The sequence below is a fragment of the Triturus cristatus genome, chromosome 8 (assembly GCF_964204655.1).
Source record: "Triturus cristatus chromosome 8, aTriCri1.1, whole genome shotgun sequence".
In the NCBI taxonomy this organism is placed as follows: Eukaryota; Metazoa; Chordata; class Amphibia; order Caudata; family Salamandridae; genus Triturus; species Triturus cristatus.
In genome coordinates this window covers 193518258-193525730 of record NC_140591.1, presented here as the reverse complement: position 1 = coordinate 193525730, position 7473 = coordinate 193518258, and the positions used below count along the sequence as shown (strand labels likewise).

The window sequence follows — 7473 nt, the reverse complement described above, 5'->3', positions numbered from 1 at the left end:
GCTGCCAATAACATATACATCACATACAACAAATCAAAAAAACATATGCATGGTGAGAATGCAATAATCTCAGTGTCCATACATACAAAAACATGAAACCATGAAAACATATACTATCAGGTGTCCACAATCAAAGTTCAGTATATCCTTTAGCTTTGTTCTCTATTTTAGGATAGACTGACGTAGGACATTAAATAGATGTCGATGTTTCGTCCATATAGTTATGTATTAGTAACTGCGCATCATAGCGAGTCTTCCTCAGGACTAACATAATGAGCAAAATAGGAGGGAGAGCCTTCCAAAGATGAAATTTAAAAAAAGAGGGGAAACAAGCATTCAGTTTGTGTCCCACTAGGTCAGAGGTCTTCAAACTATTTTGGTCTGAGCCCCCCTTAAGCAAAATGTTTTGAAGTTGGGCCCCCGCTAAACCTATGGGGCAAGGATTTGGGGAATGGGAGGGATGATCACAGGGGTCAGGGATCATGAGACCATTTCAGGGGTGATTTTCTTTAGCTTGTAATCCAAACTAAATGTAGCATCAAACAAGAACAGAATTGACCACAAACACTACTGCCCGTAATTGGGGTGCCGTGGGCCCCAATACACTCCACCTGCTGCACTACTGATGGATGTAGCCCTGAGAAAGAAGCTATTTCCTCTTCTTTCATTTCTTCTCCACCATGTCTGACCATCACTTCATTCTCAAAACAGGTCCAGTCTGTCTGAAAGAAAATCAGCTACTGCATGTTTCCACAGTTGTTTTGCGCCAATGGCACCATCTGCCCTAATGCTAGCAAGGAAAATGAGCCCCCATGCCCAAATTCTATTGTAAAACATTCATAATTGTGATGTGGTGGGCCCCTTGGCAAAAGTGTCACTGTACTTGCTTCACTAATGTCAGCTGCTGCCTTGCTGTTGCCTCTGACCTTTAACAACATGGGATCCCATCTCATGCCAACCTGCTCCCTCCAATCCCTCCTCATCCTCTCATCTCTCTGATGCCCAAATCAAAGTGTCGCCTCTGTTTAATTTACCCCCTCCCTTGGGTCATTACTCCAAGGCTCAAAGAAACACTGGCAAAGGAAGTGTACCCTAGACCTCTTATGTAGCTGCAACATCAAAGATGCCTACAGCTCTGCAAAGCAGGCGGTCTACTCTGCCCACTCAGCTGGGCTAATACTTATAGGTCAGATGCCCAAAGCAGGCTTTCTGCAAAAAATAACCACACGAATAGCAAATTTAGCCCCCTTTCCTTCCGCTGCTTGGGCCCTGTTCCGTGCAGAACAATGGTATCCTGGGCCCTAATGCTAGCAAGGAAAATGCACCCCATGTTCTTTTTCACAGCTAGACTGCCATAACTGAGATCTAGTCCCCACTCACAGTGTGTGTGGAGTGGGAGGGCTCCTGTGCTGCAAAACAGATAGAGAACTAAAGGAACATGCCTTTTCTCCAAGGAACCCGCTAAATGAAAAAATGCAAATGTGTGGAATGGTTGGAGCCAGTGTAGGCTTTAATTAATAAATACAAATACTTCTCTTTCTGAGAGGAAATATATGTGTCCATTAAAAGGAGTGCGCCCTTTTAATGGGCATATATAAAATATTTATAATAGATATAGTTTGGATTCTTATCACTAAAATGTATATTTTTAAAGCACTTAATTTTATCTTAAACAGTATTTTGCTGCAGTCTGTTTTATATAGTGTAATACAGTTTTAAAACCATGACATTCACAGTGCTTTCTGTCACAGACTGGGACCTTGTAACATTATAAACAAGCCACTTTTTCTCACTTCACCAATCAGGATTTACTTCTGTGACTCAGTCACACACGAAGACAGCTGCTGTGATCACATTAGCTAACTGAGATTTCATAAGGTAAAAGAGTGTATTTCCTTTTGGTTAGTTTAACTTGCATTTATTTTTCAACTGATGTGTGTGCATCTTTATTACAAATATAATTACATCTTCAAAAATAGAACATAAATTAGATATTGCATTTTACAAAATGTAATGTAGTCTCGCAGATAGTAATATTTAGTTTCTATGACAAACCAGATGTCTCTTAACTGCGTAATGTCAAAGTCCTTTTACAATGGTCACTGTGGTGCAGTAATTGTGTGCAGGACAAGTGACCTTCATGTCTGTCAATGCCCCATCAAGCATGCTAGGTGACAAATACCATCCATTTACCGCTCTCCACACTTGAAAACAAAATCGGAAACATTGAACGCACTTTGTCCTCACCAGCTCCAAAATACAAAAATGCAGCAGTATGTCCTGTGAGGTTGTACTCGTGCAAAGTTTATTTTTCACAAAAAAGGAAAATCCCTGTTTGTTTGTGCCTCCCAACAAGTAGTTCTTAAAGACTTGATTCAAAGTCCACTTAAGTAACAGCTTAAAAAGCATACATGCATTTTAGTTTGGTAGCAAGTGTTCATAATCCTCTGAGGTGTACAATGGCTATATAAAAAAGCATTTTCTCTGGATAAAACCTGCTTTAATGTTAGGCAGTCTGTATTAGTGAGTGGCAGTATGTCGGTTTCCGCCAGTCACTGTTCGGATTGCAGCCAATCATTTCCTGTGATGCATAGGTCATGTGTAGGAAGCCATCTTCAACCATATGACTCCGATACTTCTGACATTGAGACAGACATGGGCAGTAAGGCCTTGTTATTCACCATAAATAAAAAAGCCTTTCAATGACCACCGGTAGTTTGGACGGAAACTTATATAACCCACCTCACCTTTCCGAGTTGCCTAACACTTCCACAGTTTAAACGGGATTGGGTTTTAGTTTCATTGCAGACTTTCCATTCCCGGTCAGATTTACGCTGTTGCCTGCTGACCACGGCCTCTACCCTAATGGACACTTAATTGATGATTTGTGCGTGTTGTTAAATGCAGTTATTCCAAGTGGAAAAAACTGGAATGCTATCTTTTTTCTTCTCTTTAGCCTGCTCTTTGACCCCAACTTCACACTCACTGGCGTCCCTGGTGCCACTTCGGAGTACAGTTCTTTCTCTTTTTTTGTGGCGTTTAACTGCTGCATGTAAATGAAGACAGCCTTGAAGGGCGCCTTTCGTGCTTCAGGCTCTCTTCATTTACATGTAATTGCAGACCTATTTGCTCCCCCCTGGCAACACATCCAGGCCCCCCCCCCCCAGGGGGGCGCGCCCCACAGTTTGAAGACATCTGCACTAGACAATCAACATCAATATGTTTGTCGTACCACCGTGCACCCCAGCCCGAGTTCACACTCATATGAGGGGGATTTAATTACTATTCCCCATTTGCTATCAGTTGGTTCCCTTTGTGAACGGTGTATGGTTGTTTCCAGTGGATTCGAGGTGCAGCTCCACGCTTGCCCTCATTCTTCCCTCTTCTTTCTTCTGAGCCAACCCAGAATTAATATTTTGCATAGTTTCCCTAAACTCTAAATACAGTAAAGCACTACAGACACACTTTAGTGAAAAGGAAAGGGACCTTTTTTATTGATTTCCAATTCAACTCTACGACTCACAAAGGCTATAACCAGTGTATTCAATGGCCCATCTGCACCAGGCTACTATGCGCTGAGACCAGGCTGATGCACACTACAGTCCTCCTCTTCATTTTAGCAGAAGTTTTGTTTTGAGTAAGATTCAATTAGTGAAGATCAATCACACCAGAGCTGGAGAAGAAGTGGGCCAGAACCCACTTAGTAGTTTATGTGCATGGCTGTGTGTATTCATTCACCAGGGTATCCACTACTAGGTGCTACAAAGTTCAAAAGTATACCTCTTTCCCAAGCATTCAATGGGTTATCTGTGAGTCTGACCATTACAAAGTACCAACACAGTGCGGGCAATATAAAGAAGAGCTTTATTATCTAGAAAGGTATGCTATTTTTGATGGTGTAGCTAGAGCTTCTCAATTAAATGCCTTGATACACAACCCGCTCCTAACAAAAGCCATATTAAAAGAAATGAATGCTGTTAGTCATGGGTCAAGGAACCAGTCGGTGTAGCCATGGGAGGGCAATTTGCAATAGCTAATGCAACACAAATACCTAATGAATTAACACCAAAGTGTGGGTAAGTACCAGGCAAAACAATGTCAAACCGACACCTAGTAATAAAAGAGATTACTCACAAAACAGTTCACTCCTGAATTGTTCTTTACTGGATGTTAACTGCAACGCATGCTCAGACTAATCCAACACACTCCTAGTAAAAGCAATAATCAAACAAAATGAGCAGCCACCAATAAAGTGCAAAGGGCTTATCCATATATGTAACCAAGCAGAATGTGCAAAAACTAATAGATTTGAAAAGTTTATTGTTCTCTAAACTAAAACAATGACTAAACAAAAGGTGAAATAAGAGCATGAATGTTTAAGGAAAGTGGAATACATTGCCTAATCAGAATCCAGAATATTGACATACAAATGGTTAGAACAATACCTAATTCTACATCAATAAGGGGACTGAAACATGTGGCATTCTACTGCGGGTATGCAATGCATGTGAATCACTATGCTGAGTCCCAGTTTCAAAAAGAGTAGCAAAGCACATCATAATCCCTTTAAGGCTCAGTGTAAATTTCATTTTGAGTGGGACAGGCCTGTCTGTAAATACAAATAACCAAACTGAAGATATTTATTAATATAAAAATCACTTAAAAATTAGGCAAACCTACTCAATGGTGTTCAGAATAGAATGAATCAAAATGTAACAATGCCAACAGGAAATGCTGACTATTTTTTTTTCTGGTTAACTCTTTATTAGAAAACATAATCCCTACAAGGGAACAAAAGATCTTATCAGATTGGTGAAACACCAAAACCAAAACACAAAGAACAGGAGGTGAACAGAAAGGACATGGCAGAAAACCATCAGAATATCAAAATCAAAACAAGATAAAGGGAAGCATTGTAGAAATAGCATCAGAAATAAACCCCATCATCTTGGCCAGCCAGCGTCTCACCCATCCAATGCCTAACTGGATCCCAGATCTTGCTTAGCTCCCATCTATGAGATTCATTCTCTAACAAATACATAAAAAATACAGGTATTCAAATATTACCGCCACCAACTCCAGGGACAAGGGGCCCCAAAGAGCCAGGAGCATGCCAGTACAAATCTAGCCAAAGAGATTAAAAAATATATAAACCAACCACCACATTTTGAGGAATAACTAGTGAATGCCCCAACATTATCAGTATTATGTTCCACACAACCAATAAGTTTTAAATACTGTTAATGTCCCTGAAAACAAAAGCCCAGTATTCACTTAGAGCAGGACACGCTGCAAAAACATGAACCGCATTGGCCCCACAGCGAAAACAGCAGCCATCTGCGCTGAGCTTCATAACACGGAGGCGGTGGGGAGTAAAATAAAAATTGTTGATACATTTGATATGAGGGACCTCAGTTTGTGAAACATTTAGAACACTCTGTGCCAAAAGGTTGCTAAGCATCATATACTCAATCGTTACCCCCGTGTCCGGAAGCCTACTTCATTTATCTTCCCTCAGCTGAAAAGGATCCACCCATTGATCCCGTTTAGCAGAAAAGATTAGCTTATAAACCAAACTGATGTTCCCCTTCATGGGAGCTTTCATTATCAGATCTAGTAGCGTATTTCGGGAGCAGCTAATATCATTTTTATTAAGACTAGAGATAAAGCGTTGAATTTGCAGATACCTATAGAATCCAATAAGGGTAAGAGAAACCTCCTGCTGCATAGTCTCAAGGGAGTGAAAGACATCCCCCTTAAACATTTGTCCCAGGGTAAAAAATATAGCCGCCTCCCAGCTCTCCCGAAACCTATTATGGACACTAAAATGTAAATAAGGGTTACATCCTAAATACATATATCGATTGATTGATGTAGTGTCTGGAAATACTTTTTTAAGAGGACTCCAGATGAGATGGAACACCTGCAGAGTCTTAAACCGAGTTCTTTGACACCTGGAACAATTGAATCCTCTAATGGCAAGTAATCCCCAAACATACAACCCTGCTCCCTCATTCCCCAGCCCTTAACCAGATGGATTCGAGAAAAGAACAAAGAAAGATAATAAAGCAGCAGAACAGGGAGAGAGACCCCACCTTTCTCCTTGGGCACCAGCAAGAACTGTAATTTGCAGCGAGGCTTCTTATAACTCCAAATGAACTGCCAACAAGATATACTATAACTTTCTTTTAAAACAATCCATAGAGGAAAAAATGGGGGATACATCGGAAGAAATACAGATACCCGGGAAGAATAATCATTCTAATAAGATTACACCTGGCGATTAGGCTCAGATGCAAGTGATTCCATTTATTAAAGACATTAACTGTCTGTTGATAAAGCTTCTGGTAGTTTTATTTGATAATGTCCTCCATTCGAAACCACAATTCTACCATCAGATAGGTAGCCGAATGTACCCATTGCTTATCCTGAGCGTGAGAAATAGCATTAGACAAAACCTGTGTTTTGGGGTAGGGTAGCTAGGAGGGGGTCCTTTTAATGTTTTAACTGTAAAGTGTGCCTTGATTTAGAATTTTTTATGGACAAATGTCTAAATAAAATTGTTTTTGAGCCTAAAAAAAAACCTGTGTTTTATCAGGATTGAGCTTGCAGCCCTGGACTTTACCAAAAACCTGTGTGGTCACCTCAACTGCCCTTCTAGCCCTAACGGGGTTGGAGTTAGAACTGTCACATCATCTGCAAATTGGTCTATTATAAAGGGATGGATATCCACAACCGTTTTAAGAGATTGAATATAGAGCTCGATGTATAAATTGAACAGCTGAGGCGAGAGAGGACAGCCCTGCCTGGTGCCACGAGAGATGTCGATGGGGATAGAAAGAGATGCTGAGCACTGGATCCTAGCTTTCAGGCCAACAGAAAGTTGATAAACTCTAGATATAAAGCCATAACCAAGTTTTGCACTCTCCATGACCACCTAAAGGAAAGGCCAAGAGACCCAGTCAAAGGCCTTCCACACTTCAAGCATAATCATGCCGACTAAGTCTTTATCAACGGAGACGGCCTCCAGGGCGGTGATGACCACATTGACGTGTGAGGTTGTATCACATCCAGGGATGAAACTGTGCTGATTTTAATCGACCGATCCTGAGATAACCGCTGGTAGCCGGTTAGCCAGGATGCAGGTGTAAATCTTCAAGTCTGCAGTGATTAAAGAGATTGGATGATATGAGCTACAAAGAGTAGGGTCTTTCCCTTTTGTAGGAAGGATGACAATATTGGTCTCATCCTAAGACCCAAGGTCCTGACCAGCACATTAAAGGAATTAAACAGATCCTGAAAGACTGGGGCTAAGATGTACAAAATAAACTGTGGAATTCTAGAGGAATTTGATCAGATCCGGAGGCCTTACCCTTAGCTAGGGTGCTGATAGCAGCTTCTACCTCAGAAAGAGTTATGGGTGCTTCTAAGTTAAACTACTAGGTATGATTCAATCTATAATGAAAGTGTCGC

The 7473-nt window shown here is 41.0% G+C and overlaps 1 pseudogene; it reads right to left on the bottom strand.

Annotated features, from left to right (window-relative positions):
- Positions 1 to 2506: 2506 nt before the first annotated feature.
- LOC146801823 (microtubule-associated protein 1 light chain 3 gamma-like) lies at positions 2507 to 2817 on the bottom strand (annotated as a pseudogene).
- Positions 2818 to 7473: the final 4656 nt, after the last annotated feature.